This window comes from Rattus norvegicus, chromosome 18 (assembly GCF_036323735.1).
Source record: "Rattus norvegicus strain BN/NHsdMcwi chromosome 18, GRCr8, whole genome shotgun sequence".
Lineage (NCBI taxonomy): Eukaryota > Metazoa > Chordata > Mammalia > Rodentia > Muridae > Rattus > Rattus norvegicus.
Genome location: NC_086036.1, coordinates 83,393,431 through 83,418,382, shown reverse-complemented (window position 1 = coordinate 83,418,382; position 24,952 = coordinate 83,393,431).

Below are 24,952 nucleotides of genomic sequence, written 5' to 3'. Positions count from 1 at the left end.
CACCTAGAAATTCTATTGGTGAGAATACCTTTTTGCTACCCTGTGTTTTTGTTATTCCAACTGAATTTGAGAATTACTCTTTCTAACTCTATAAAGAATTGAGTTAGAATTTTGATGAGTAATACATTGAATCTGTAGATTGCTTTTGTTAAAATGGCCATTTTACTGTATTAATCCTGCCAATCCATTGGAGATTTTTCCATCTTCCAAGGTCTTCTTCATTTTTTTTTCAGGAATTTGAAGTTCTTGTCATACAGATCTCTCCCTTGCTTGGTTAGGGACACAACAAGATATTTATATTATTTGTGGCTATCTATTGTGAAGGGTGTTGTTTCCCTAATTTCTTTTTCTTTTCTTTTCTTTTCTTTTTTTTTTTTTGTATTTTTTCCATCTTTATTAAATTGGGCATTTCTTATTTACATTTCAAATGTTATTCCCTTTCCCGGTTTCCAGGCCAACATCCCCCTAGCCCTTCCCCCTCCCATTCTATAGGGGTTTCCCCTCCCCATCATCCCCCCATTGCCACCCTCCCCCCAACAATCACGTTCACTGGGGGTCAAGCCTTGGAAGGACCAAGGGCTTCCCCTTCCACTGGTGCCCTTACTAGGCTATTCATTGCTACCTATGAATTTGGAGCCCAGGGTCAGTCCATGTCTTTGGGTAGTGGCTTAGTCCCTGGAAGCTCTGGTTGGTTGGCATTGTTGTTCATATGGGGTCTCAAGCCCCTTCAGCCAGTTCTTTCAGTCCTTTCTCTGATTCTTTCTCAGCCCTTTTATCCTTTGAATAATGGAAGGCTACTAATTTTTTTGAGTTAATTTTATATCCAGCCACCTTGCTGAAGTTATCAGCTGTAGGATCTCAGCTAGAATTTTTGGGGTTGTTTAGAGAATTTTCAACCAAGGAATCTTGAATGTCTGAGAAACACTTAAGGAAATGTTCAACATCCTTAGTCATCAAAGGAATGCAAATCAAATGGACCCTGAGTTTCTACTTCACACCAGTCAGAACGGCTAAGATCAAAAACTCAGGTGACAAGAGATGCTGGCGAGAAATTGTGCAGAAAGAGGAACACTCCCCATTGTTGGTAGTACTGCAAGCTGGGAAAACCACTTTGGTAATCAGTCTTGTGGTTCCTGAGAAAATTGGAAATATTTCTACCTGAAGACTGAGATTTACTACTACTGAGCATACCCCCACAATGTTCCAACATATAACAAGGAATAACAAGGACATGTTCTCCACAATGTTCATAGCAACCTTATTTGTAATAATCAGAAGCTGGAAACAACCCAGATGTCCCTCGACAGAAGAATGGATACAGAAAATGTGGTTCATTTACACATTGGAGTACTGTTCAGCAATTATTATCAATGACTTCATAAAAATTCACAGGCAAATGGTTGGAACTAGAAAATATCATTCTGAGTAAGGTAACCCAGACACAAACATACACACATGGTATATACTCACTGATAAGTGGATATTAGCTCAAAAGCTCACAATGCCCATAATAACAACCCACAGACTGTACTGAGTTTAAAAGCAATACCAGGGTGTGGATGCTTCAGTCCTGCATTGAGGGGGCACAAGATGTTCATGGGAGGTGGAGGGAAAGAGGGACATGGGTGGGTGGGAGGAAATAAGGGGGACAGTATGAGAGAAGTTCAGAGGGTCAGGAAATAGAAAAAATTATGTAGCAGGGGAAATGAGAAACTGGGGATAGCCACTGTATTGTCCCAGACATGAGAGAAACATGAGACTCCAAGGACCCAACAGGGATAACTTTAGCAGAGATGAACCCAGAAGGGGGAAGATAGAACCTGTAGAGAACACCTCCAGTAGATAGGCACTGTCCCCTGTTGAGAGATGGAGCCACCCAGTCATCTCAGTTTTTAATCCAGAAATATTCCAGTCCAAAGAAAGAACAGGGACAAAAAAATGGAATAGAGCCTGAAGGAAGGACCATCCGGGGACTGCCCCGTCTGGGGATCCATCATGTCTACAGACACCAAACCTGATATTATGTTATGGACAAGAGGTGTTTGCTGACAGGAACCTGGTATGGCAGTTCCTCAGGAGGTCTGGCCGGCAACTGACCAATGCAGATGTGGATGCTTGGCGCCATCCTTGAACTCAGAGATCCTGGTCCTGGAGCTGGCAGAAGGACTGGAGGAGAAGAGGGGGATTGCAACCACATTGGAAGAAAAACATAGGCTGACTGACCACCCAGTTCTTCCCAAGAGAAGACCACCAAATAAAAAGTGTACCTGGATGGATCCATGGCTCCAGATTCATTTGTAGCAGAAGCCTTGCTGGACAGAAGTGAGAAGGGAGGCCCTTTGTCCCAGGAAAGTTTGATGGCCCTGCATAGGGGGATGCTGGAAGAGTGGGGCAGGGAAGTGTGTGTGGGTGGGGGAGCACCTTCATACACACAAAGGGGAGGTGGGCAAGTGGATGTGGAATGGAGGATTGGTGGAAGGGTAACCAGAAAGAGGGATATCATTTGAGATATAAACAAAAGGAATGACTAATAAAAATATCAAGATAGTTGCACTTCATGTTAAATTTTGGTATAATTTTAATTAAAATATATTGACATTTAATATTTTAAGACTAGCTAATGTCATAATAAAATGCTGACAGATTATTTGATCAACATTCACTTTTACCTCACTTTCAACTTAAAATTGTACATATATAACGTAGAAAACTTTTCAGCTTAATTAAATATTAAATGTGTAAATAAGGATATCCAAAAATAGAAAAAAGCATATTTTCCTTTCTATGCAATCGTATGCTATAATTATACACATATATGAAAACCATTCTCTCTCAATCTTTGTCTCTGTCTGTCTGTCTGTCTCTCTTTTACCTTCTTCTTCCCTTTCTTCGTCTCTCTCCCTTCTCCCCCCCTTTATCTCTGTCTGTGTTAGGTAAGTGCCTAAAATGTATTTGACAGTGATGGTGTAAAACCTTAAGTTCCATGATTTTAGAACTGTCTATTAGTGGAGAACTTAGTTACCTGAAATGAGCAGCCTTTCAGATCCAGTGCTTGAGTGGCTTTCTGAATCTTGCTGTGTGATGTATTAATTTGTAAGTTTGTCACCATAAAGAGAATATTTTTATAATAAAAATTAATAATCTTTAGTTTTGATTTTGTTTTTTGTCATGCCTGAGCTCAGAGACGTTTGCATTCCTTAGTTTTCAGATCATGCTAAACATTTCCAAATGGTTATAGCTCATATAAAGAAGAGGGCAGTTATCAGGAGTAAGATGGGAAATCACTTTGATATTTTAGATTTGTTCATGATTATGAAGACCAAGGCTAAACTAGCCATTACAATAAAGTGAATGAAATATGAAAAATTCTCATCTGAAAGAGAAGCAAGATGTGACCACAATACAGAATTACTTGAATAGTATGGTATTTTACTCATGAAAGTGAGATCACACTGCATAACATAAAAGGGAAGTGTGTGCTTTCAAAATATCAGAAAACAAAAGATTTTGAGCATGTGTTCTTTATCCTCTGTTTTACCCATAGGTTTAAAATTTGGAGATATTTACTGCACTGAGATTCCAAGTCTATGAAATATGACCACTGGACCTTGATGATGAAATTTCATACATAAATGTCCTATATTAATTTTTGAAATATTCTGTGTATTTAATTTCATGCTTTGTTTTCTAAATGTGCTTTTGCATCTTTCCCTGCATATTCTTAAGTGACTATAATCTGTTTACTTATTTCCAGCTGTCTGCTCCCTGTCTGTCTGTCTATCTATCTATGTATCTATGTATCTATGTATCTATGTATCTATGTATCTATCTATCTATCTATCTATCTATCTATCTATCTATCTATCTATCTATCTCCTATTTCTATCAATCATCTGTCTATGCCTGTTATCTATCCTATCTGTTATCTTCATATCTATATACCTACTATCTATTGTCTGCTTATCCACCTATTACCTCTCATGCTCTTTTAGCTACCTGTATCCCTACCTGTTCATCATTTGCCATCTTTCCTATCCCAGAGCTTTCTTTGTTTAAGTCCTATTTTCATTGAACCTTCAATTATGGAAAGAATAAGTGCCATTAATATAACTAAGATCACAGATAATAAACAAACACTTCTTCACTTTGTCCTCATAGTAGAATTTTCTGGAGTAATTTTCTTTATGTAATTATTGCTTTTCAATGTTAATATCAGTTTATATAGTATCATAAATAAATAGTCTTTGATACTGCAATTGGTGGACTTGGTAAAGTAAGATCTGTGGAGATTCTCCTTCAGATAGTGAATAAGAAACTGTGACTCCCTGAGTACCTCTTATATTTGAGATAAAAATTAAAAGATAATCAATTTAAGGCACCATGGATGTAAGGTAGCAATAACGTGCCTAAAATTCTACAGCAAGGTGTACCTAAGAATAATAACTGGTGACAATATTGTTAAGATCCCTGGGATAGCTGAGACTTTCTGAGCTCAGGCTGACAAGCCTGGCTTGCTGAATAGATGACTATTTTTGCAGAAAGAAGAAGCAAAAGAATGTTGGTGGGTTCAAAAGATTTTACACACACACACACACACACACACACACATACAGAGAGAGAGAGAGAGAGAGAGAGAGAGAGAGAGAGAAGAAAGAATGAAAGAAGGAAGGAAGGGAGGTAGAGAGGGAAGAAAGAAAAGAAAAGAAAAAAGTAAGGAAACGAAAAAAGAAGCATTGAAATCCTGGCTCACACAAAGTAGATGCACAAATACAATCTACATTGTTCTCAACTACCTAGAAGTTGCTGCCGTTGGCTTTCAGCCCTCCCTACACTTATGAAGCATAGAAGATGTTCTGTTTTGCAGGAACAGGCCATACGCATAACTATGTATGGTCTCACAGTACACACTGAAGCAGTGAAACTATTTCTTGAAGCATCACACTTTGGGCTGGATCTCATGGACGAAACCTGTGTGTGTGTGTGTGTGTGTGTGTGTGTGTGTGTGTGTGTGTGTGTGTGTGTGAGAGAGAGAGAGAGAGAGAGAGAGAGAGAGAGTGTCTGTTTGTACTTGCATGCATGTATGCATATGTGTGTGCAGGTGTGTATGTGGGTATATATTATTTCAATAAAAACAAAAGATAAGTTAGAATATTTCAGTAGACCCAATGCAATGTGATCTTTCCATAAGTATTTATTATCACTCCCCACATGCAGGCATGCTGGAAATAATTAGGTAGCGTCTGGAGATTTAGCTTCCAAGAAGAGCTTCTTTTTACTCTGTTTTGTTTTCATGAAACTCTAAAAAGAAATTTTTTGACAGCTTTTTCACTGAAATATATCTACATGATTGTTTAAATGGTGGTTACTGCAATTAGTGTCTTTTTTATATATTTTGAAATTTGTGGGCAAATGTGTTTGCTTCACAGAGTCTGGTAGTTTGGTGTTTCAGCCAAAATAATGTCAACACATTTATATTTTAAGTGATTTTTCTTGGCCTTTGGGAAAGCTAACTTATTCAAATAAAACCTTCATTAAGACCATGTTTTTCTCAGTTATTCTTTCATACTTGACCCAAGTTGTTGCACAGTGATAAGGTGCCCCACCTCACTCCACACTTTATAAGTTAAATGTAGTGTAAGCTTTCATTTTTCCCAGATAGAATACGACTATGTGAGTTTCCTAAGAAAACTTCCCATTATGATTTAGCGGGGTTTTAATCTAGCAAAATGGCTACTCTAGCTGGAATACAGACATATACTTAGTCCATAACTTTAATCCCAATCACGTACAATTAGTTTATAAAAGGAAACACCCATGTTTGAAATAGATGTCTAATTAAGTGGCAGACAAAGGGACAAATCAGAGACAAATTTAACAGAATTGGATATGCCCAACTCTCACGAGAGCATATCAAAAAGGAGGCCATTTAGAGAGAGCAGTGCAGAGAGAGAAGGTAGGCAGTTTTACTGGGAGAGTTGTACAGGACAGGTGGCAGAGAGGGAACAAGCTAGATAGACACAGGTAAAGACAGAAGGAGCCAGAGAGTAAAAATAAGCCACAGGATTAGGACATATTGCCAAAGTTAGTATGTGGTCAACCAGAGTAATTCCATCAGAAGCATAAAGAAACTAGTTTGAATCAGTCAGTATAGAGAGAAGTTTTAAGCTAGAACAGCTGTGTTCACCAGTCAGCCAGAGTTTGGCAAGAGCTAGAAAGGGTGAACTTATTCAGCAGTAACTTCCAGAGGCTGAAACCTGTCTGTCCTATGTAAGGTGACATGGAGGTTAGAAGTTTCCAGGACTAGGCTTGGGTTAGTAAAGGGAGACAGTGAACCTCCATGATGACAATGACATCAGAGGGATACAAAAGGCAGGCAGTTTATATTATGGTAACTTAAATGAAAAGAGTTTCTTTTATCTCATATTAACCTGAGTTCAGCATGAATGGATTCTCTATATTGTACTTACTAAAGTACTCAATGCTCACGCTCACTTTTGTAACAACAGAACTGCCCATCATGGACCCAGAAAAACTGATTCATTTGTAACTCACATTGTTTATTTTTCTTTCCTCCTTTGTTTCATTCATGGAAACTAAATCCACATGCCAAGAAAGGAGTTTACCACTTAACAAACTAGTCCTTTCCACACAATTTCATAGATTGAAAATTTTTATGGCATACAAAAACAGTGTAGTTTTTAAGTCATGCGGCATATAACTGTAATTACATAGAAAGAAATGTATAGTTTCTTAAATTGCAATTTAGGTGATTGTCAATAAATTCATGTTGTATTGAAGAGTACTCATTGTAAGTCTTTGTCAGGTAAATTTGTAATTTTTGTTCATTTTATCACTATAGTACTTAAAAATTCTAGCAAAGAATGTATAAAAGACAGTTTAGTATAACAAACTTGTTGACTTTTAGCATATATCTTAATGATGAGACCTCTTATCATAATTTATTCTGATGTATAATTACTTATGGTTGAGATAAAAGCCATTCACTGCTTTTGTACTTGAGGGATTCAGGGGTGCTTTGGAGAGCTCTTCTGAGATTATATATAATATATAATTATATAAAATATATAAAACATATAATCTAATATATATATATATATATATAATATCTCAGAAAAGCTCTCTAAAGGGCAGAGATGTGTCCATTTAAAGAAGAGGTAGAGATGGAGCCAATATATGAGAATGTTTGGGTGGTCATGAACTTTAGCCTAGGTATGCCATAGACCATGGACAAAACTAAATACTATTGTTATGCTAAAGGGACATAGCTGTTAAATGACTCCTCACACATTCTGCTATACTCAACAATCAGTGTATTTGTTTAGCCATCATCAGGGAAGCTACATCATGCAGTAGAATACAGTGAAACAAATCTCAGTTTCTATACATTGTCCATTGCTGAAACATTGTGTAAGAAGCCTTCTACTGCAAGAAGTCTGTGTTAGTTGGACAAGGTATTTGGGAAGAGTCAGAAAAGAAGCTATGATCAAAATATAACATACAAAAATATATTTCTCAGTTATAACTATGAAAATAAGTAAGTTGTATTTCATGGTATTTTAATCATAGCATATGTTGGGCTGTTTTCTATGTAATCATATGCAAATATGAAAAAGAGGTGGTTCCAACAACTTTATTTTTTCTATTATTCTTTTTATACCACCTAAGACAGAATTTTCTATGTAAGAAAAGATTACCTGATAACTACAAGTTACATATTCTCTAAAAACACCACAAAAACGTATTTTTCAGAAAACAGATTAAAGTCATTACAGGAAAGGGGTATTACAACAGAGTTACTGATTGCATATTTTTCTTTTGACACTTATACCTAGCTAGACACTTCTCATCTATCTTTCTCTCCACAAGTTTATTGTAATCCCAAAGCAAGAATTTGTATGTCATAGTTTAGCAGTTTCAGCAAGCCAAGTCTATCATAGGAAGTTTTCCTATACTTAGCTGGTGACAAGATGTATTTACTAAGAAACAGATCATCTATGCTCTATTTTATTTTTGAAGTCCTGTTGAGCTAAACTCCCTAATCATTTATCCACTATTCTTATACTCAAATAGAATTTACAGTTTATTTATAACATTGTCTTTTCATGATCCACACCTAAACCTGTGCCTGTGTTCATATTTCTAGATTACAAAGTCAAGGAAATCAGACCCAACCTATAATGAATGTTGTCTATGATCATTAACTTTCCCCAAGTCTACTTTTTTGCTACTACAATTAAATCATTATAACACAGGAAATCTCACTATATTTCTTTTCATACCTATGAACCTCTTGCTATTCTATGAGAGAAGGGCACATTCTGTTCTTGAGTCTAACTCAAATACCCTAGTTTCCCCAAATTATTTAAATTAGAAAACTTCCTAAAACTACTTAAATCAATCAGGAACTCTATGAAATCTCTAACTTATCTAAACAGCATTATCTCAAGAATGTTCACCTTCGTGTTGATCTGCAGGAAACTTGTCCAACAGAGTTGCTATCACAGAGGATACAGTCCCAACCAGGATGTGGGCAATTAGGGTCTTCCCATGTCTAATCAAACCATGTTAGGCATATGATGAGGATAGCAATGACACACACGAAAAGTCACATGAGTTGCAAAAGGCAATCTGGGACAAAGCTCGTGAGGATGTGCCTCCCAGGGTACACTCATCACAGCTTAGCAAAATGGTAGGCCATCTCCAAGAAGCTCAATGTCCCACTGCAGCAATCTCCTCATGATGTCTGTCATCATGCAGATTTGTGATCTTCCAAAGAAAAGGGAAGCTATTATATGAAACACAAATTTTTAATTTGCATGAGAACACATTTGGATATAAATCATACCTAGAAGATTAATATAGGATCAACATGATAAATCTAGTTCCAGTTTTGTTATGATCTTTGAACAAAGTATTTTGTTTTTTGTTAAATTGAATGCTGTGCTGTGAATAATTCCTGGTAGAATGGAGAGCTAACTGGTGTAAAACAGATAATGGGTTCTACGGAATTAATATCCTTACCTCTGAAGAAAAGGGAAGCAACAAAAATGAAGACAAAAGGCTTGAGGATGCTGTAATCTGCTTTGTGACAAAAAGTTCCCTGGGGAGATGAAACATATATGTCTAATTACCTCTTATATGGATCCCATGACAGATCAAATTATGGATACCACCTAAGTTTAGGTAGGTGAACCAATGAGTTTTATTGGGGTTACTTAAAAAATTGTGGGTGAGGAGTTACCTACAGGAGCAGAAATGACTCATCTAGCTGCATTATTACCAAGGTTCAATAGGAACTTGTGACAGCTCACAGTATTGAAGATATACAGTATACTGAGATATACAGTTCAATTAGTTGGAGAGAATCCTTTGCAAGTAAGTGACTCTGGTCAAAAACCTCTTCTAGGCAGCTTGGATGATCTCTGCTTCTCCTAGGCTGGTCTCAGAGTATGAGAGTCTTTTTGCAGCTTGGCTCGTCTCAGAACGCCTCTGCTTTTCCTGCTTACTCTGGCAGAAAGTGGCCTAGTGAATCTGGTTAGTTTTGTGGGATTTTTTAAACGTATTTTGAGTTGTTTGTCTGTTTCTTAAGGTGCTTCCCTACATAGTGGAATGTTTCAGTCTGGAAAGAAATTGTTATATAACATAGACTCAGGGGACAAGGCTGTTAAGACAGTATACTTGGTAATGGGAAGGTAGGTGTTGGGTGCCATGGTAAAAGGCCCATAGTTGAATAAGGGTTAGACCTTGATATAAGAGTGATGCTTGAACAAATCTCACAAGGAGTAAGAGGTTTTAGTACAGAATGACATTTCACAGCCTAGCGGCATCAAAAAACCAACAATGTTATGACACCATGGAAACTCAGAGAGAACAGGTCAGGAAATAAAAAGACAACACTTTTAAGGTCATTTATAATATCTTACTCTCTCTGCTACTGGGATGCTTTGTGTTGGAATCAACTTTCTTATTTTTCTTCTGGTTTTTCACTCAATTTTATCACATCTTTGTTTTCTCTTTTTATGAGTTCTTCAAGAATTCCAAAGTATAAGTTTTGATCCTGTTCATGTCATTTCTCTGCTCTGTCCAGATCCATCCCTCTTTTGCTTAATTTTGTACTCTCTTAAAAGAAAAATAAAACAACCATAAACTAAAATGTGTGCTGACAGTATACTAATTGATATATGGCCTTAACCAGATTGTATACTATATATCAGAAGCAACAGTTAATGAAAATTAGCTGCTTCTCTCCCAGCAGCTATCAAATTCAAATAGTTCCTTAGCTAGTTTTGGGACTCTATGTTTACCTTTCTCTCCATTTATGAATTCCGACTTAAGCTGACACTGATCTTCTACATGCTGTCTCAAATATTTTATACGTACCAATGTCTTATTGTGCCCAAGAAACAGTTTCACTATAGTCATCCACCAGCTATGGGTCTTTGTGTTACCTGTTTTGAAATGATCCCCGAGCTTGCAAGTTGTTGTATGATATAGAAATCACAAATAGATTTGAGCACGATACAGTCACCTATTCTCTTTATCTTTCAGTGTTGGTCTCTGTGTTAATCCCCAACAAGACAAAAAATAGCTTCTCTGATGAGGATTCAGAGATGCACCAATTTGTAGCTATCACAGTACGTGATTAGGAATCAGTTTTACACTACCAATAAGCAAAGTAATATTAATAGGTTGTTCTCTAAATCCTATGACCATTCTATTTAAAGGTTTTTGCTCTTATAAATAGGAGTGAGTTTTTCAAGTTGTTGCATGAGGCTTAAATACAATCAGAAAGTTCTTGGTTTCCAATGATATTGGTGCAATTATTGAGCCACTGGACAGGACTTCTAGTACTGTGTATGCAGAAGACCTTCCAGCATTATAAAAGATAATAAATACAGGTTTGATAGTTTTATGTCTGATGACTCAAGTATGTGAGGTCAGCAAGATCACCCATTGAAACTTACCCATAAAGTTCTAGAGAGTAACTAGGGGCATTGGCCATTGCCTATAATACTTAGAGGTTTATGAGACACCACTTTCCAATAGCCTACTCCTGTTACTAGTCCTATTCATTGTCTTGTGTTATCTAGTGGGGACAAGTTTTGACTGATTACATGACAACTTTATTTAAACTCTTCATAAGTGTGTGTACCATGTATTTTAGGAAGTTTCTACAATGACAGATTCCCATGATTTTTTTCCCTAAATATCTTTAGTGATAGTTAATCCTCACAAACCTTCACCTTAGCTGCCCTTTTATCCCACTTCCCATCAAACACTTCCTACACTATTATTCTCATTTAACATTAAAAACACTGGAAAATATCATCCTGAGTGAGCTAACCCAATCACAGAAAGACATACATGGTATGCACTCATTGATAAGTGGCTATTAGCCCAAATGCTTGAATTACCCTAGATCCCTAGAACAAACGAAACTCAAGACGGATGATCAAAATGTGAATGCTTCACTCCTTCTTTAAATGAGGAAAAAGAATACCCTTGGCAGGGAAGGGAGAGGCAAAGATTAAAACAGAGACGGAAGGAACACCCATTCAGAGCCTGCCCCACATGTGGCCCATACATATACAGCCACCCAATTAGACAAGATGGATGAAGCAAAGAAGTGCACAGGAGCCGGATGTAGATCGCTCCTGAGAGACACAGCCAGAATACAGCAAATACAGAGGCGAATGCCAGCAGCAAACCACTGAACTGAGAATAGGTCCCCTATTGAAGGAATCAGAGAAAGAACTGGAAGAGCTTGAAGGGGCTCGAGACCCCAAAAGTACAACAATGCCAAGCAACCAGAGCTTCCAGGGACTAAGCCACTACCTAAAGACTATACATGGACTGACCCTGGACTCTGACCCCATAGGTAGCAATGAATATCCTAGTAAGAGCACCAGTGGAAGGGGAAGCCCTGGGTCCTGCTAAGACTGAACCCCCGGTGAACTAGTCTATTGGGGGAGGGCGGCAATGGGGGGAGGGTGTGGAGGGGAACAATAAGGAAGGGGATGGGGGAGGGGGATGTTTGCCAGGAAACCGGGAAAGGGAATAACACTCGAAATGTATATAAGAAATACTCAAGTTAATAAAAAAAAAAAATCTAAAAAAAAAAAAAAGAAAAACACTGTGTTTAATCCCGATGCTCTAATATACCCAAATGATGATCATAGCACTTGAAATGCCACCTTCTACCCCAGTAGCCACCTAATTTTCTAAAAGCAGTAACTATTCCAAATGTAAAGAATATATTGCATATTCAAAACGAACATTCAGGGGCTGGAGAGATGACTCAGTGGTTAAGAGCACTGACTGCTCTTCCAGAGGTCCTGAGTTCAATTCCCAGCAACCACATGGTGGCTCACAACCATCTATATTGGGATCAGATGCCCTCTTCTGGTGTGTCTGAAAACAGCAACAGTGGACGTATGTACATAACCTAAATAAATGCTTCTTTTAAAAAAAAGCAAAACGAACATTCAAAAGGAGAAAAAACATTTGACCCTAGTCTTTCCAGATATGTTACTTCACTCAACATATATGTTTCTACCACTATCCACCTACCTGTGAATTTCACAACTTAATTTTCTTAAAGGCTGAATAATAATAATAATACTACATTGTATAAATATCCCGCATTTTAATTATCTATTCATCAAGTGATGTATAACTAGACTTTTTCCTTCTGGCTATTATGAATAGAACATCAGTGAACCCAAGAGAGCAGGCTATTCTATAAGATCTATAGTGCCTGAGCATATGCCCAAGTGTGGTACAGTTGGGTGATATGGTAGGTCTATTTATATCTTTTTGAGGAACACATACACTGATACCTATATTGTCTATACCACTTTGCATTCACACCTGCAGTGTTTTTTTGATATTGAGTATTTGGAGTATTAAGTGTATTATAAATAATAAGGACATGTATAACTAATAGATTTTTTCCTCATTTTTTAGGCTGATTCTTTGCTCAATTAATGGTGTTTTGCTATGCAGAAATATGTGTCCTCTTTTTTTAAAGTTTCATGAGCCCTCCTTTATTATTGCTCTTACTACCTGACCTACCTAAATCTTTTTTTTCAAAAAGTCCTTTTTCATAAGTTCAAATGCATTTCCTCCTTTAATATCTATCCCATTAGTTTTACCTCTCCTTTTCAAAGTTTTGCAAATAAACAGCATGGTTGTCTTAGTGGAAATTACTACTGCTATGATGAAATATCATGACCAAAATGAAATTATAGGAAAAAAAGGGTTTTTTTCTTTTTTTTTTCTGGTCTGACACATTTTTCTATCTTTATTAATAGTTTTATTTAGTACAGAAGTAGGGGGTTCATGATGAGATTTTCACACACAATGTATATTCATACCTTGCTCTTCTTTGTCCCCTTGCCTTTTCCCATCACTCCATGTTTGAATCTAGATTCCACATACGAGAGAACACAGAATTTTGCCTTTTCTTCCCCTTATTACTCTCCTTGTTCTCCTTTCGCCTTTTAACCTTTCTCCCATCTCATCTTTCCCCTTCTACCTTCACATTCTCTCTCTCTCCCTCTCCCTCTCTCTCTCTCTCTCTCTCTCTCTCTCTCTCTCTCTCTCTCTTTCTTTTTTTTTTCTTTATTAACTTGAGTATTTCTATTATACATTTCGAGTGTTATTCCCTTTCCCAGTTTCCGGGCAAACATCCCCCTCCCCCTCCCCTTCCTTATGGGTGTTCCCCTCCACACCCTCCCCCCATTGCCGCCCTCCCCCCAACAGTCTAGTTCACTGGGGGTTCAGTCTTAGCAGGACCCAGGGCTTCCCCTTCCACTGGTGCTCTTACTAGGATATTCATTGCTACCTATGAGGTCAGAGTCCAGGGTCAGTCCATATTTAGTCTTTAGGTAGTGGCTTAGTCCCTGGAAGCTCTGGTTGATTGGCAATGTTGTTCATAAGGGGCCTCGAGCCCTTTCAAGCTCTTCCAGTTCTTTCTCTGATTCCTTCAACGGGGGTCCTATTCTCAGTTCAGTGGTTTGCTGCTGGCATTCGCCTCTGTGTTTGCTGTATTCTGGCTGTGTCTCTCAGGAGCGATCTACATCCGGCTCCTGTCTGCCTGCACTTCTTTGCTTCATCTATCTTGTCTAATTGGATGGCTGTATATGTATGGGCCACATGTGGGGCAGGCTCTGAATGGGTGTTCCTTCTGTGTCTGTTTTAATATTTGCCTCTCTATTCCCTGCCACGGGTAAAAGTCTTCTTCTTCTTTTTTTCTTCTTCTTCTTCTTTTTCTTTTTTTCGGAGCTGGGGACCGAACCCAGGGCCTTGCGCTTGCTAGGCAAGCGCTCTACCACTGAGCTAAATCCCCAACCCCATGAACTAGAATCTTAACAAGAGGTATTTCTCTAGGCGTATTTCTGTGCCAATCAAATGTTTTTATAAACCACTGCGAGTCACTTCCTACTAAGTGTCAAAGCTGACATGTCTTTGGCATACTTGGAAAGGTTCCTCAATGTAGCAGCTGTGATTATAATACATTAAATCTATGCTAAATTCAAATATTCAAACAATATTTCATTTCAAATATGTTGCTTAACAGGTGTTGCAGAAAATGACATCAGTATAGATTTTGCAAGACTGTCAATTGTATTATGTTGCAATATATTATTATTAGTTTCAAGTTCTGTGTGACATCCATAAAAAGTATATCAGGGATTGTCTGAGGAAGAACTCTGTTGTTGTGTCAAATAAAAGTTCATGTTGTTGAAAAATCAAAGATTATAAATCTCTTTATATAAAGGAGATATTTCCCTGTTTTGTGCAATTAAAGCAAGCAGTTCATCAGTGTCTGAAATCCCCTTCCTTTTCAGTAAAGTGTCCTTTAATTGACTAGTAAATCAGTCTCCGTTTAGCAAATACTTTTTATCGTTTTGTTTTCGTAGTGGACTCTGTAGGACCTGGGATGTTTTATGATAGTTCTAGTATTCTGTTCAACTAAATTTTTGCAAGATAGACAGCCCATAAACAAGTTTATCAAAAGAAATATAAAGCCCCAAAGTGAGTGTTCAAATGTTCCTGGAATATATAAATGTAATATCATATAAATATCATGTCCTTCCACAGTGTCAGAGTAATTTCTTCCTACCAACTACATATGTACAGTTTGTGTGTGTGTGTGTGTGTGTGTGTGTGTAATCCATGATAGATGTTTTATACATATAATTTTCAAAATCTATTGTGGTGTGTGTGGGAGTTATAGGTATAGTCATCACTTCTGTAACTCTATTATTTAAATCCAAGTATAATAATTAAATTTATACTCTCCTATGTATTGTTTTATTTTCATCTCACTCTGTCCTGATATTTCTATTCATTACTTACTAAAATGTGTTCTGTATGTACAATTATAGAGTGGCTTTGCTTTCAGGACATCAGAAATTAGTTAGCTATTATTTCAACTATTAAGAGAAACATTTAGGAAAATTGGAGAAGTTCTCAAGGCTTCTAGTTCAGAAGGAATATATTGTTGACTATATTTCTCCAGGAGTATCAATTTGTACACCGGAGTCCTCAAATACTAATATTGAAATAATTTCTTTTTGGTCCACCTAAAAGGCAATTTGACTATTAGTTTGTGTTATATTTTTTCTTCCACTTTACAGTATCACCATGGGTATAACTATTGTAAAGTCACAGGAAATATAACTTTTTAAAGCTTCATTGAATTCACTGGTGCCATAATTCACACAATGGAATAAAGTTCAGTACCCCTCAACGCATGATATTCCCAACCCTGCACTCTGTGTGTGTGCAAGGCTGCCTCCAGAGTCATTGTTTTCATTAGTTTTATGCCTGCCATTTGAAGAGCTACTGTGCTGTGGGAGCTATTGATACAAATCAACCATTATAAAATTTTATTGCATTTTATTATTGCATAAGTGTTATGCCAATAACCACATTGAAAGAAAACTATTGGTGTTTAACATGTAACAAATCCCAAGCATAATGTGATTTGAAACCTTCATTTAATGCATGAGTAAACATTGTTTCACAGACACGGTTGATTTGAAAAAGAACCAGCTCAATTTTACTTGTGATAAAAAATGCTCTGGTAAAAAAGATATGTTCAATCTATTATCTGGCTTCATATCTGTCATTGAAATAGAAATAAAAGGTTCGTGCATAAAAATAGAGCAGTGGAAGCACGGCAAGGCTATAGAAATTCAATCACACTAAAACACACATTATTTTGACATTTTAAATAGATCATATTAAGCTTCTCTCTCTCTCTTTCTGTCTAGCAGAACTTACTAAAATGAGAAAGCATTCACATGGTTCAGAGGCAAAACTTCGTTATGCAATATTTTCAATTCCTCTGAGATCACTAATCTCAGATCATTTTGATTTTTGCACTTCTGTGGTGCTAATAAATGCAGCTCAGTCAATGATTCATGCCCTAGATTTAAGAATTGTAAATTTCATGTGATTGAGAAGTGAGAGAAGCATAGAGAGGTTTAATTACATCACACTCAATCATTCTAATGGCAAAAGGAAAGTCAAACCCATCGAGGTACAGGCAGGGCTACTGTATTGAGGTCGACTGAACCAGACTCCTTGGTGCTTTATAGGATACCGTCCCTGCTGCTTTCAGCCTCAACAATCCATCACAAACAAGGTATTTTAAATTTCAGAAATGCATTCAGTAGTAGAACAATTTAGCTGATCTTCTGTGGTTTTTATAACTCTGAAGATTTTTTCCTGGTAAGTAAAGTAATTCTAATGCACATGTTCATATATTTCTCCCTGGTAGATCTTGCCCCTCCATCCTAGGGTATGTGATGAACCATCAACGTTCCTTCTGAATTCTGAAGGATGAGTATAATTCCCAAATGGTATCTTATTCTTTACAAGACCTGTTGGAGTGAGGTACTGTACATTAGTCTGAGTTGTAGAAACTGCAGTGGGAAATAAAAGAATTCTGCAAATTTTAATAGGATTTAGGAAAACTCATATAACTTCAAGAAGAAGAAAAAAAAAAGCTTAGTTTCATTCAATTCTTGAAAACATCAGCTAGTAATAGGCATGCATACCCTCCCTCTCCCCCTCCTCTTCCCCATCCTCCTCCCCTTCCCCCCACCTGTGTGTGTGTGTGTGTTTATGTGTGTTTGCTTATTCAAGTGGTTGTATGTATATGAGTGTTGAGATGTATGTCATTAATTTACAGGTCAAAGATCAACCTTAGGTGTTGGTCCTTCCCCTCTATTTGAACAGTAACCCCTGTTGTTTTCTGAAGCTCAAGCCATGCTCATTGGCATTTGGACTTATTCAATTCTCTTTCCTTTACCTCTTGTTACAACATAGAAATGCTGTAATTACAGACTCAAACCTATGCATAAGTAGATGTGTGGATAAAATCTTGGATTCTCATATGCTTGCGGGGCAGCACATCAGCCAATGAGAAATCCCCTTAGCTTTAAATATAAATGGTTTAAATGTCTGTGTAGTGCATAACCACATACCTTTTCATTCCTTCCTATGAAGCTGAAAAGAATAACAAGTGAGACAACAGAAAAAGGCAATAGATATTATAATATGTATAAGTATTATAATTAAAATTATATGTTTTATATTTATATGTATAAGAAAATGTATATATGCATATATACATGTACATGTACACATACATATGCATACACACAAACACACACACATACATATATGGGAAAACTAAGTACTTTTACTCAAAATAATATTTAAAAGTACATTTTATTTTAGTCTGTAAAAATTTTAAGGATAATATTAACTATTTATATTAATTACTTTTCTGTTCCTGTGTTAAAATACCATAACCAGAGAAACCTAGAAGATCAAAGGGATTATTTGATCTTAAGGTCCCAGAGAGACATTCTACTATATCAGGGTAGAATGGCAGCCGTCAGGAAAAGCATTGACTCAGAAAGCTGGCTATCTTCATGCAGAAAAAAATAACACCAAATGGGTCTACCAAAACTTTGTCCTGCAAGCCCTACCTCTTGAGAGTACCATCATCCTTCAAACAGCTCCATGGATGGGCCACAAACTATTTAAATACTTGAGCCTAGAGGAGATATTTTCCATTCAAGCTAATGTACTATTCCACTTTAAAAAACACATATTTAATATGTGTGTCATAAAATAATCTCTAAACATGTCTTGTATTTACAATATACATTAATTCTAAGAATGCCACATCAACATGTTTCTATTCATATGATTTGAATATACTGCATATTTGATACATACATTCCTTTATCAATATCTTTTCATATATGTTACTACAAATTGCTTGTCACCTGCCTTCCTTGTGCATAAATATTGATATATTTACATGTTGAATATGAAGAGGATAAAATCATATTGGAGAAGATCCTTATACATTTTCTATGACAAATGTTAGAATAAATATCTTTTCAGAAAAGTTAAAAATGTATCCTTATATGCTTAATGTTTCTCACAATTTTATGTTAATATGATCATTTATCTACTTGATACATCTGCGGTACTTAAAAAACAAGAGCTGAGGAAGGATGAAAGCAAGAGACGTGATAAAGTGGAAAGAAAAAAGCCAATGAGGCATCATATCTACACAAAGAACTACAGATGAGCGAGAAAAGCTAAGATCAGGAAAACTCATCTTCCCCAGGTAGGAGGACACCAACTGATAACCCAATGCCAAGTGTTTGATGCTTGAAATATTAATATAAATAACATTATACAGAGTGGCTATATTTGTATTATTTATCTCTATGTGTATAATAGCAGTCAATGAAAAAGAGCCCTGAGGTTGAGAAAGAACAAGAGGGATTATGAGAGTGTTTGAAGAGATCAAATAGAAGAAAGAAATGTTGCAAATTGTATTATAATCTCCAAACAATCATTACAAGTTTATAACATTTTATTTTATTTCGTTATGTATTTAGGGCCTGATATTTTAATTGTAATTGTTTAAAAGATTATCAATTTTAAATGAACCAAATGTGGCAGAAAACATAAAATAATATTTATTTTTTAGCGACCAATACACTTTGCTACCATATGACACAATATCATGAAAATTAGAGGAAAATGAGTCCTACATTTGAGTATGAAATTGCATTTTCACATACCTTGATCAGAATGTTTTAACTGATATTCATGTCAATAATATAGGACTAAATTACATAATAGAAGAGTTTATAAATCAGAATAATTAAACATTGAAATGATTTGTTGGAAAAATGCATCTTTATCTCATATTCATTTCCGTATTTTTGGAGTATAATTTCTAACCATGGAGCCACTGGGAGTCTAGAGAAATTGTCATCCTTCCTAACTCTGCTGTCATACAAACTAGACTTTCTAAAACGTCTCCCTCAGTGCATTCCATAATTGATACCATTTCTTTTTTTTTTTTCTTTTTTTTTATTTTTTATTTTTTTTTATTAACTTGAGTATTTCTTATATACATTTCGAGTGTTATTCCCTTTCCCGGTTTCCGGGCAAACATCCCCCTCCCCCCTCCCCTTCCTTATGGGTGTTCCCCTCCCAACCCTCCCACCATTGCCGCCCTCCCCCCATAGACTAGTTCACTGGGGGTTCAGTCTTAGCAGGACCCAGGGCTTCCCCTTCCATTGGTGCTCTTACTAGGATATTCATTGCTACCTATTCTTATTTCAGACTTCACACACGTGCTACCTTCTGAAAAGCAACAGTGAAAACTAGGCACACATGTATCTCTCCTCACCCCATCTCCTGTGAATAGTTCACATTTTAAGTAAAGCCTATAAATTAGCTCTCCAGAGTTTGATTGTACTCAATACCCAAATTGTAAACATCAACTTTTCCTTCCTTTTTCGATTTATAAAGAGAAAAGAATATTCTCAATTTAGGTCATTAAAGCAGCATGTGACCTTTAAGGAGAATGCTCTTGTGCAGACCCTTGCCATTTTATATTCACTTCCTATGTGACAATTTCTGACTGCATAAAGGTGACAAGAAGGACAGTTATAAAAGGATTAAAATTGTATATGAGCTTGTTCAAGCCCCTGAGTGCAACAACATCTGTTGTTAACTACAAAATAAACCTAATACGGGCCTTCGACACTATACCTTGAAGTTTGGAAATTTGGACAGTTAAAAATTCACAATTTCTAATTTATTTTAACTGACATATAATCACATGTATGTGTGAAGTACAATGTGATAGTGTTATATGTGTATACAATTAAAAAGATTAATTCAAATTAATATGTACCACCTCAACCTCTTATCACCTCTCTGGGGTGAGAATATTTAAATTTTGCTCTTTAGAGAATTTTTTAATACATCACACTTCACTATTCCCCATGGCTACCATGCTGTGCAGCAGATCACTAAAACTTATTTAGTCAGTTTAACTCGATGATTTTTCCATTTTCTCTTTTCGACACCAGTTTCTGATACTAATTTTCCTTTCTCTGTCTCTATGAGGTTGACATTTTGGTTTTAATTTAAAAGCAAGCATAACAAAAATCACAAATATCTTCTGCTTACACAATAAGATAATAATTTTACAAGGAAAGTTTTATTTTTTTCAAAAATGTACATTATGCTTCATTCTCCCTACCTATTCAATATGATATTTGAAGTCCTAGCCAGAGCAATTAGAAAACCAAAGGATGTCAATGTGATACAAATTGGAAAGGAAGAAGTCAAAATAGATACACTGAAAATAATAGAAGAGAAAGTGGGGAAGAGCCTGGAACATATGGGCACGGGAAATTTTCCTGAACAGAACACCAATGTCTTCTGCTCTAAGAGCAAGAATCGATAAATGGAACTTCATAAAATTGAAAAGCTTCTGTGAGCAAAGGACACTGCCAAGCAGAATGGGAAAAGATGTTTACCAATCCTACATCCTATAGAGGGCTAATATCCAATATATATAAAGAATTCAGGAAGTTAGATTCCAGAGAACCAAACAACCTTATTTTTTTAATTGTTAAGCATTTTTAATTGGATTTTTTATTTACATAGCAAATGCAATGTCCTTAAACCCCCTATCCCATTCCCTTTCTTCTATGACGGTGTTTACCCACTCATCCACCCACCCCTTCCTTCCTTCCTTCCTGATTTGACATTCCCCTACACTGGGGGACTGAGCCATGGCAGGATCAAGGTCTTCTCCTCCCATTGGTGTTCCACAAGGTCATCCTCGGCTACCTATGTAGAATGAGCGAGCCATGGATCTATCCATGTGTATACTTTGGATGGTAGTTTAGTCCGTGAGAACTCTGGTTGATTGGTATTGTTATTCTAATAAGGTTGAAAATGGCTTCAGCTACTTCAGTCCTTTCTCTAACTCCTCCAATGGGGACCCCATTCTCAGTTCAATGGTTGGCTGCAAGAGTAAGCCTCTGTATTTGTCATGCTCTGGAACAACCTCTCAGCAGACAGCTATATCAGCCTCCTGTCAGCATGCACTTCTTAACTTCATCAGTCTTATCTAGTCTTGGTCACTGTCTACATAGGGGCTGTATACCCACGTCGGGGCAGGCTCTGAATGGCCATTCCTTCAGTCTCTGCTCCAAACTTTATCTCCTTGTCTCCTCCTGTGAATATATTTGTCCCCCCTTCTAAGAAAGACTGAAGCATCCACACTTTGGTCATCCTACTTCTTAAGCTTCATGTGGTCTTTAGATTGTATCTTGGGTAATCTGAGCTTTTGGGCTAATGTCCACTGATCATTTCTCTATGAAGTTGACATTTTGGTTTCAATTTAAAAGCAAGCGTAACATAAATCACAAATATCTTGTACTTACACAATTAGAAAATAATTTTACATGGAAAGTTTTATTTTTTCGAAAATGTACATTATGCTTTTGAGCCTTCTCCACTTTCCTTTTCCCTACCTATTCAATATAGCACTTGAAGTCCTAGCCAGAGCACTTAGAAAACCAAAGAATGTCAAAGTGATACAAATTGGAAAGAAAGAGGTAAAAATAGATACACTGAAAATAATAAAAGAGAAAGTGAGGAACTTCCTGAATTCCTTTTATATATTGGACATTAGCCCTCTAAGGGATGTGATCATACCATGTGTGGTTTTTTCGTTTTTTGTTTGTTTGTTTGTTTTTTGTTTTTCTTTGTGACTGAGTTACCTCACTCAGGATGCTTATTACATCCATTTTCTTATGAACTTCAATAGGTGAGTTTTTAATTGCCTATTGTTTTTAATAGCTGAGTAGTACTTCATTGTATGAGTATACCACATTTTCTGTATCCGTTCCTATGTTGAGAGACATCTGGGTTTTTTTCTAGCTTCTGGCTATTTATAAATAAGGCTATTATGAACATAAGGAAGCATGTGTCTGTGTTATATGTTGGAGCATTTTTGGATATATGCCCAGGAGTAGTATAGCTGGCCCTCAGGTAGTACTATGTTCAATTTCCTGATTTCCAGAGTGGTTGTACCAGCTTGCAATCCCACCAAAAAATGGAGGAGTGTTCCTCCTTCTTCACATCCTCTCCAGCATCTGTTGTCACTTGAGTTTTGGATCTTAGCCATTCTGACTGGTGTGAGGTGGAATCTCAGGGTTGTTTTGATTTCCCTGACTACTAAGGATGCTGAACATTGTTTTGGTGCTTTTCAACCATGTGATATTCCTCAGTTGGGAATTCTTTTTTTTTTTTAGTTCTGTACCCAATTTCTAGAGGGGCATTTGATTCTCTGGAGTCTAACTTCTTGAGTTCTTTGTATATATTGGATATTAGCCCTCTATCGGATGTAGGATTGATAAAATTCTCTTCCCAATTTGTTGGTTGCTGAATTGTCCTAATGACAGTGTCCTTTGCCTTACAGAAGCTTTGCAATTTTATGAAGTCCCATTAATCAATTCTTGATCTTAGAGCATAAGCCATTGTTGTTCTGTTTAGGAAATTTTTCCCAGTGCCCATGTGTTTGAGACTCTTCCACACTTTTTATTCTATTAGTTTGAGTGTATCTGGTTTCAAGTGGAGGTCCTTATGATTTGAACAGGCAATAAGAATGGATCAATTTGCATTCTTTTACATAATGACCTCCAGTTGAATAATTACCATTTGTTGAAAATGCTATCTTTTTTCCATTGGATGGTTTTAGCTCTTTTGTCAAAGATCAAGTGACAATAGGTGTGTGGGTTCATTCTGCATCTTCAATTCTATTCCACTGATCTACCTGCCTGTGTCTGTACCAATACCATACAGTTTTTTATCACTATTGCTCTGTAATACTCCTTGCGGTCAGGGATGGTGATTCCCCCAGAAATTCTTTTATTGTTGAGGATAGTTTTTGCTCTCCTGGTTTTATTGTTATTCCAAATAAATTTGCAAGTTGCTCTTTTTTTTTTTTTTTTTGGTTCTTTTTTTCGGAGCTGGGGACCGAACCCAGGGCTGCTCTTTTTAACACTATGAAGAATTGAGTTGGAATTTTGAAGGAGATTGCATTGAATCTGTAGATTGCTTTGGGCAAGATGGCCACTTTTACAATATTAATACTGCCAATCCATGAGCATGGGAGATCCTTCCATCTTCTGATATCTTCCTCAATTTCTTTCTTCACAGATTTGAAGTTCTTGTCATATAGATCTTTCGTTTGCTTGGATAGAATCACACCAAATTATTGTATATTATTTGTGACTATTATTAAGGATGTCAGTTCCTTAAATTCCTTCTTGGCCTGTTTATCCTTTGAATAGAGGAAGGCTACTGATTTGTTTGAGTTAATTTTATATTCAAAAACATTGCTGAAGTTGTTTATCAGATTTAAGACTATGTTCAATTTTTGGTGGAACTTTTGAGGGTCACTTAAGTATACTATTATATCTTCTGCCAATAGTGATATTCTGACTTCTTCTTTTCTAATTTATATCCCTTTGACTTCTTTTTGTTGTCTTATTGCTAGGGCTAGGACTTCACTACTTTATTAAATAGGTAGGGAGACAGTGGGGATCCTAGTTTAGCCCCCGATTTTAGTTGGATTGCTTCAAGTTTGTCTCCATTTAGTTTGATTTTGGCTACTGGTTTGCTGTATATTGCTTCGATTGTGTTTAGGTATGGGCCTTGAATTTTTGATCCTTCCAAGACCTTTATTATGAAGGGGTGTTGAATTTTGTCAAATGCTTTCTCAGCATCTAATGAGATAACCATTACTTTGATTTTGTTTATATATTGGATTATGTTGATGAATTTCTATATATTGAACCATTCCTGCATTCCTGAGATGAAGCCTACTTGACCATGGTGAATGATTTGATGTGTTCTTAGATTTGGTTTGTGAGAATTTTATTTTTTGCATTGATATTCCTGAGGTAAATTGATCTGAAGTTCTCTATGTTGTAGAGTCTTTGTGGGGTTTAGGTGTAATTGTAATTGTGGCTTCAATGAACAAATTGAGTAGTGTTCCTTCTGTTTCTATTTTGTGGAATAGTTTGAAGAGTGTTGGTATTAAATCTTCTTTGATGATCTGATAGAATTCTGCACTAAACCCATCTGGTCCTGGGCATTATTTTTTTGAGAGAAATTTAATGACTACTTCTATTTCTTTAGGGGTTATGGTACTGTTTAGATGATTTATCTGATTCTGACTTAACTTTGGTATCACATATCAGTCTAGAAAATTGTCCATTTCCTCCATATTTTCCAGTTTTGTTTTTAGATTTTTTTAGTACAGGTTTATGTAGTAGGATTGGATTTTTTTTAATTATTTCACTTTCTGTTATTATGTTTCCCTTTTCATTTCAGATTTTGTTAATGTGGATACTGTCTTTGTGCCCTCTGGTTAGTCTGACTAAGGGTTATTCTATCTTGTTGATTTTTCTCAAAGATCTAACTCCTGGGTTTGTTGACTCTTTATACAGTTCTTTTTAGTTTCTATTTGGTTGATTTCAGCCGCGAGTTTGATTATTTCCTGCTA